Below are 6,972 nucleotides of genomic sequence, written 5' to 3'. Positions count from 1 at the left end.
ATGTGTCTAAATTTTTGCTAAAACCCATTTAGTTCTCTAGCATAACTGGAGTTGTGTGTGTGTGTGTGTGTGTGTGTGATATTATGTCTAACCTGTTTTTCTAAGTGGAGAGCCAATTGTCCCATTCACTGATAGAATATAACCCCCTCCACCAATTTAATATTTCAACCTTATCAATAAAATAATGTTATGTATACATGGATCTGTTTGATACTTCTCATTTTAACCAATGATGTATTTGTCTGGTATATAATCCCATGGTATAAATATTTAAAATTTTTAGTAGGTAAATACCCCATCATGGTTCTTCTTTAAAAATAAATCTTGTCCGGGGATCCCTGGGTGGCTCAGTGGTTTAGCGCCTGCCTTTGGCCCAGGGCATGATCCTGGGGTCCCGGGATCAAGTCCCATGTCAGGCTCCCTGCATGGAGCCTGCTTCTCCCTTTGCCTGTGTCTTTGCCTGCCTCTCTCTCTCTCTCTCACTCTCTCTCTCTCTCTCCCTCTCATTTTCTCTGTGTCTCTCATAAATAAAATCTTTACAATAAATAAATAAGTCATGTCCATCTTTCTTTCAAAAACTATTCTAAAGTATAGTCGTTTTCCTTTTAAAATCTAGAAGATGCTTACAAGGTCCCTTAAGAAATCCTGCTGGGATTTTGATTGTGATAGTAGATTTTAAGCAGATTGTGTCTTCCCAGTAGGGAACATGGTACTTCTCATCTACTTAGGTTTTCTTTTTAAGTTTATTTGGTAGAGTTTAACATTCAGTTACTGTGTAGTCCATTTTAGTTTACTTATGAATCCTACAGTGTTGTTGCCCTCATAAATGCATAAGAAATTTATTGATATTTTCCTGAATCTTGCTACCTCTCTGAACTCTATGGGTTTTTATGGGTTTTTAGTTGAATTTGGAAAAAGACAATTATATATTTTTAAATAGTACCAGTTTATCTCTTCTTTCCAATTTTTTTTTAAATATCGTATTTACTTATTCATGAGAGACACAGAGACACAGGCAGAGACATAGGTAGAGGGAGAAGCAGGCTCCTCACAGGAAGCTGGATGCAGGACTCGATCCCAGACCCCGTGATCATGCCCTGAGTAGAAGGCAGGCACTCAACTGCTGGGCTATCCAGGTGTCCCTCTAATATTTATATATCATTTAATCTTATTATCTTATTCCCTCAGCTGGATTCACATTGTATAATGACTAGCACAATTTTGAAATAGTTATAGCAAGGTCAAGCAAACTCACCTCATTTATGGCAATAAAAGTAATATTTCCAATGTTAACATAAAATCATGTACCTTGTTATAGAGGCCTCTGATATCTTGTAATATGCTGTGTAAATTCATTCTATTCCCAACTTACTGAATGAGTATTGCTTGTTTGTTATGTTGTTTAATAGAAAAGGAGACTATATTTATTAATTCACTACTTTTGTTTTCTATAGATTGATTTTGTTATTCTTATTTAATAATGAGAGCTCTTGGGGCACCTAGGTGGCTCAGTTGGTTAAGCATCTGACTCTGGATTTTGGCTCAGGTCACTATCTCCGGGTTTTGAAATGAGCCCTGCATCAGGCTCCACACTGAGCCTGAGCACATTGCCTACTTAAGATTCTCTCTCTCCCTCTCCCTCTCTCTCTGCCCCTCTGCACACATGCACTCTCTCTCCCTCTTTCTCTCCCTATCTAAAAAGAGAGAGAGAGAAGAGAGAAAGCTCTTGGGGCTACTAATTCTCTGCTAAATACAGCTTTGGCCATTTAAATGTATATACATCAAGTTGTCTTTTTTCTAAACCTTTGTTACTCTAGGTTTGATTTCTGATTTGAACCTGCACTTCTTTAAAAGAAATTCTTATTTTTTATTGTTGGCATTAAGGTTTTTCAAGTTGTTGAGCTATGCATTTAAACTTAATTATTAAGTTTTAGGTTTATTTCATTGTAGGCAGAGCATGTAGCCTGTAAACAGTTTATGTTTCATAATATGGTTTTCTTTGAGGTTTAATATATGATTAACTTTTTTCTAAATGCTTCATAACTCTTTAAAGTATGCTTATTTCTAGAGAACAAATTTCTTTTTTTTTTTTAAGATTTTATTTATTCATAGAGACAGAGAGAGAGGGGCAGAGACACAGGCAGAGGGAGAAGCAGACTCCATACAGGAAGCCTGACATGGGACTCGATCCAGGGTCTCCAGGATCACATCCCAGGCTGCAGGCGGCAGCTATGCCACCGGGGCTGCCCATAGAGAACAAATTTCAATAGATATTTATTAAACCTGCTTTATTAGATTATTAAGATACTCTATGTATTCTGTGTTAATCTGACCCATAAAAGATCAATAAAAGTATACTAAAATCTCATACAATTCCACTTCTATCAAGTTTTTCTTCTATTTGTAACAGCCTTTGTTTCAAGTATTTTGAGACTGTTAACATGTCAATGAAAATTCAAGACTGTCTGATCTTCATTATGAAGTCTATTTGAAAGAAAATATAATCTAGATCACATTTAATATTTTCATAGTCTTTGACTCTATTTTGTCTAAATATTGCCAAGATTACTTTTGTGTTAATTTTGCTTTTGCCTGCCTGATATATCTTGTCCATCTTTTTGATTTCAGGTTTTTCTTTGTTTTAGTCATAATGAGCCCTCTTTGTTTTAGGTACATCTCTTCTCAGTAACCTAGGGTGAGATTTTGCTTTTTTGCTGTAAAAGAGAGCCTTTTTATTTTAATAGACTAGTTCAATGATTCTTTTATAATGACTCAGCTTCAGAAAATGCCTTCACATTCACATTTGTTCTTCACATCATGTAAGGTACATGGGAAATGTCATTCCTATTTTAGACATAAGAAATTTAAAACCAAACAGGTTAAATATATCTCCCATAGTTATTCAAGTAATATGTGGCCAGTGTAAACCTAACCAAAGGATACTAAAACTAAAGCCACGGCTTTTTACAAACATAATGTACTTTTGTGGAACGTCAATGTTCAGATGGACTAATTGGTCAAATTATCCGCCTTTTTTCCAAGTAGGTGAATTTACACTAATGTTGACATAAATGATATATTTGGCTATACCTCTGTGATGTTGCTTTACACTTTTTGTAGTTTATATTTCACTATTAATTTGCTTCATATACTTGGTGATTTAGGCCAGGTGGCACCTTCTTTTCTGTCTCCATTGATTTGGAAGTCATACCTACTCTCATTTCTAATAGTGGTAATAAGTATACCAAAAAGTATATCAATTGTTATTGAATGCATAACTTTAAAACTTGCAAATACTTGAAGTCGTTGAGTTCACCCTTACTAAAATAAAGATTTATCACCATTTTATTTCCAGACTCTGTAAATATAATTTTTGGGTTTTGTTACTACTTAGTATTAAATACTAAATACTAAATACTAAATATTTATTAAAGCATTATCTTTGATTACATATTGTATCTTTCAAAAGTGTAGTTTTACATTTGCATTCAGTCTTATAATTAAAGTTATAATTGTCTAAACCTCGCTTATGTTTAGTTACACTACTAATAATCAGACTCTTAACATTTATTTCTCTGTTACAGAATTCTTAAATTTGATTTCTCTCTCAGTTGCCTGGACTAGTGCTTCTTAAATCTTCGTGCATGTAAGAATCTCCTGCAAACACTGTTAATATAGATTGCTACATTCCATCTCCAGAGATTTTGCTTCAGGAGGTGTGGGGTAGACCAGAGAATCTCTACTTTTAACTGGTTTCCAGATAATGCTATTACCAGACTCAGAACTTCCCTTTAAACTGCACTGACCTTGGCTACATCCTTAAGCCATTTCCCTAGTAAAGAGGTGTACGCTTTCTTTTCTCTTGTGTATTTGAAAATTTCTTTCTGTTACTTTTACAAGTAAAAGACAAGTTAAGTATATTTACCTTTCTTCAGTACACTCTCCCAAACTGTTCCAAGCATGTTTTCTTGCCTGTGCTTGAAGGATTTTTTTCTTTATTCTTGTAGTTTAAACAAAATTGCCAAGTTGTAATAGTATGGAACCCTTTTCATTACTGTTGCCTAAAGTATGAAAAACCCTTTCAATTTGCATGCTGAGGCTTTTTTGCTTTTGTTTTTGTTTTAGCTCAGCAGAGCTTTTATTAATTTTTGATTAGTACTTGTGTCCAATTGTTTCTATCTCAAGAACATCTATAATTCTTGGATTTGACCTAGTATTTAAGTCAATGATTTCTGTCTGCTATATTTTTAATCTTTATTTCATTAATTTAATTTTATTGTCCTTTTCTCCATTTTGACAGAACTTATCAATTTTTCTTTTATATTAGGTGATATGTATGTATTTTTAAATGCTGATTTCTTTTTAGTTTCCAATACAGATTTTAGATCTCTATGGCATTTTGGTTTCTTTATCATGTTTGTTCAACAAACCTACCTCTTTTTCCAAACCATCCTACTTTCTTTTAGCCTCGGCTTATTCTCTCATTTCTCTTTTTGTTTCCTGAGGTTTCTGAGGATACCAAATGAAATCCTTTCATGTTTCTGTGGTAAATTATCCTGGGAGGTCTGTTACTCTGAGTCTCTGAGATACTGTTCCTTCTTTCTTGTCCATTATGATTTTTTAAAAAAAATATGGAACACTTCAAGAATGTGCATGTCATCCTTGCACAAAGGCCATGCTAATCTTCTCTGTATCATTCTGATTTTAGTATATGTGCTGCTGAAGCAAACACTGTCCATCAGGCTTTTTTAAATTAATTTTAAGTTTATCATAAAAAAGCCAGCATCTGCCAAAAAAGAGATGACAACTGTCTTTATTTATGTGTCTCTGCAGTCTGCTACAACTGGACCATAAATTGGTTTCCATAATTTCTAAGCCCAAATCCCAGTCTCTAGAAGTCATCGTGTGGAGCTCCTAGGTATGATATAGAATCTTCTAACACCACTGCCTGGATCTATGTCCAATTTGAACATAAAAAAATAGTAATTCACAGTACCCTCTTTACCTTCGGCATAGCTATAGTTCTTTAATTATAACAGATATTGACAAATATACTTCCAAAAATATTATTGTTCCCAATGATAGAAAGCAGAACAATGCTCTTCCGCAAGGATGTCTGCATCCTATTCCTAGACTCTGTGAATATGATGTTAGGTTACATGGCAAAGGAGAATTAAGCTCGTAGATGGTATTAAGGTTGCTAATCATTTGACTTTAAAATAGAGAGATTATCCCCTATTATTCAGGTGGATCCAATGTAATCACTAACATCCTTCAATATAAAGAGACAGAGAAGCAGAAAAGTTAGAGGCAGAGGGATGAAATAAAACAAAGGCTCAACTGGCCATTGCTGACTTTGAACATGGATGAGTGCTACAAGCCAAGAAGTGTAGACAACTTACAAAACCTGAAAAAGACAAGGAAACAAACTGCCCCCTAGAGACTTTGAGAAAGAAATTCTGACCGACCGACACCTTGATTTTATCCCAACGAAATCCATTTCAGATTTCAAATTTCTGATCTCCAGAACTTTAAAATAATAAATCTGTTTTGTTTTGACCACTATGTTTGTGGTGACTTATTACAGCAGCTATAGAAAACTAGTAAATGACAGGCCAACTACTATTTGTATTTTCCATATCAAAACAGAGATAGAAGTCTGCATTAATAGTGTGCTTCAAATAGCACTTACATTATATAGGAATTCTCTTGTAATTAGTCTCTGCATGTGTCTAAAATAGGGAAAAGGGGGCAACTAAAAGATTAAAGTTCTTTCCTCCTTCTAGCCATAGCACAAGGGTACCATCAGTTGAAATTGTTCATTCCAGTGTCACCAAACTTCAAATTAGTAGAATTCTTTATAGGAATTTAGAATAGTGTTGACTATAAGAACTAATTTTTCATGATAGTAACATTAAGCTCACGCATGTGCATGCGCGCACACACATGCACGCGCGCACACACACACACACACACACACACACACACAAACTATCCAGGCATCAATTTCATGTATTCTTCAATCTCTTCTTGGTTCAGGTGCTGATCCTCCTATTTCACTACCTTGTGAGTGAATGCAAACTTAAAAAATTATACCTTTACATAAAGTGAACATGCTTTTCTAACTATAAGAATTCTTTTCCTTTTAAATAGGTAGAACCAAGGCATATCTATTTTACTTCTGCACAACACTGCTTTTCCTTGGGGAAAGAGTAAAAGATCACATTTTTAAATGTTTCTCTCTCTGGATAGGAGGCTAGTAGGAGCAAGATTTCCATATGTTTTGATTTGCCCAAGTAGGTGTTTCTCTACTCATGGGTCTCTGGAAATCACTATGTTTACTCAAGATTTAACTCAAGAGGCTAAAGTCATGGGTAAATATTAAGAGGGAATTGACAAAGGCATATTAAGTTTTAAGGAATAAACTACTTTCCTAAAAGAAACATATTATTACAGAGTTGACACAGAACAGCTTTCTGCCTTTCAAATATCGAAGGTCACATGAGCAGCCAACACCCTTCACTTGATCTTGTCCTGCAAAATTTCTGCACAGCAGATAAAGAGCCAAAGCAACACAATTTAATGAATAGCACAAAATCATTCATCCACATGTACTAGATCTTAGGCCATCAGGCTTCTTACTGCTCCTATTATTAGAATTATCTTATGCTTGCAAGCCAGACAAAACTATTCTAAATACCTAGGTCTTTATCTGGACCAACACTGATTGGGGAGAAGGTTCCTCTACTATTAGTTTGCAAGAGAGTCTAACATTTCCCACCACTGCAACCATCAAACAAGATAAAGTCTTTTTATCTCCAAGAGGATTAAATCAAAACACAGATAGCTTGATCTTGGAGATAAGCCATTAGTCTCTGTGAGATAAATATGAATATTTGATGGTATTATTTAATAAAGCTGCAGTGAATACTGAGGAAATTAAACAGGAGAATATGGTAAAGACCAGAAGGC

At 34.7% G+C, this 6,972-nt stretch overlaps 1 protein-coding gene and 1 non-coding gene across 2 annotated transcripts in view; both read right to left on the bottom strand.

Moving 5' to 3' along the window:
• Positions 1-6,972, bottom strand: part of FHIT (fragile histidine triad diadenosine triphosphatase) — a 1,445,250-nt gene that overhangs the window by 961,660 nt on the left and 476,618 nt on the right. The window lies entirely within an intron of this gene.
• LOC119864819 lies at positions 4,626-4,732 on the bottom strand. Its single transcript, XR_005375302.1, has one exon. It is a non-coding gene; the product is annotated as a U6 spliceosomal RNA (small nuclear RNA).

This window comes from Canis lupus, chromosome 20 (assembly GCF_011100685.1).
Source record: "Canis lupus familiaris isolate Mischka breed German Shepherd chromosome 20, alternate assembly UU_Cfam_GSD_1.0, whole genome shotgun sequence".
NCBI classification, from domain to species: domain Eukaryota; kingdom Metazoa; phylum Chordata; class Mammalia; order Carnivora; family Canidae; genus Canis; species Canis lupus.
This window is presented reverse-complemented; position numbering and strand designations above follow the sequence as displayed.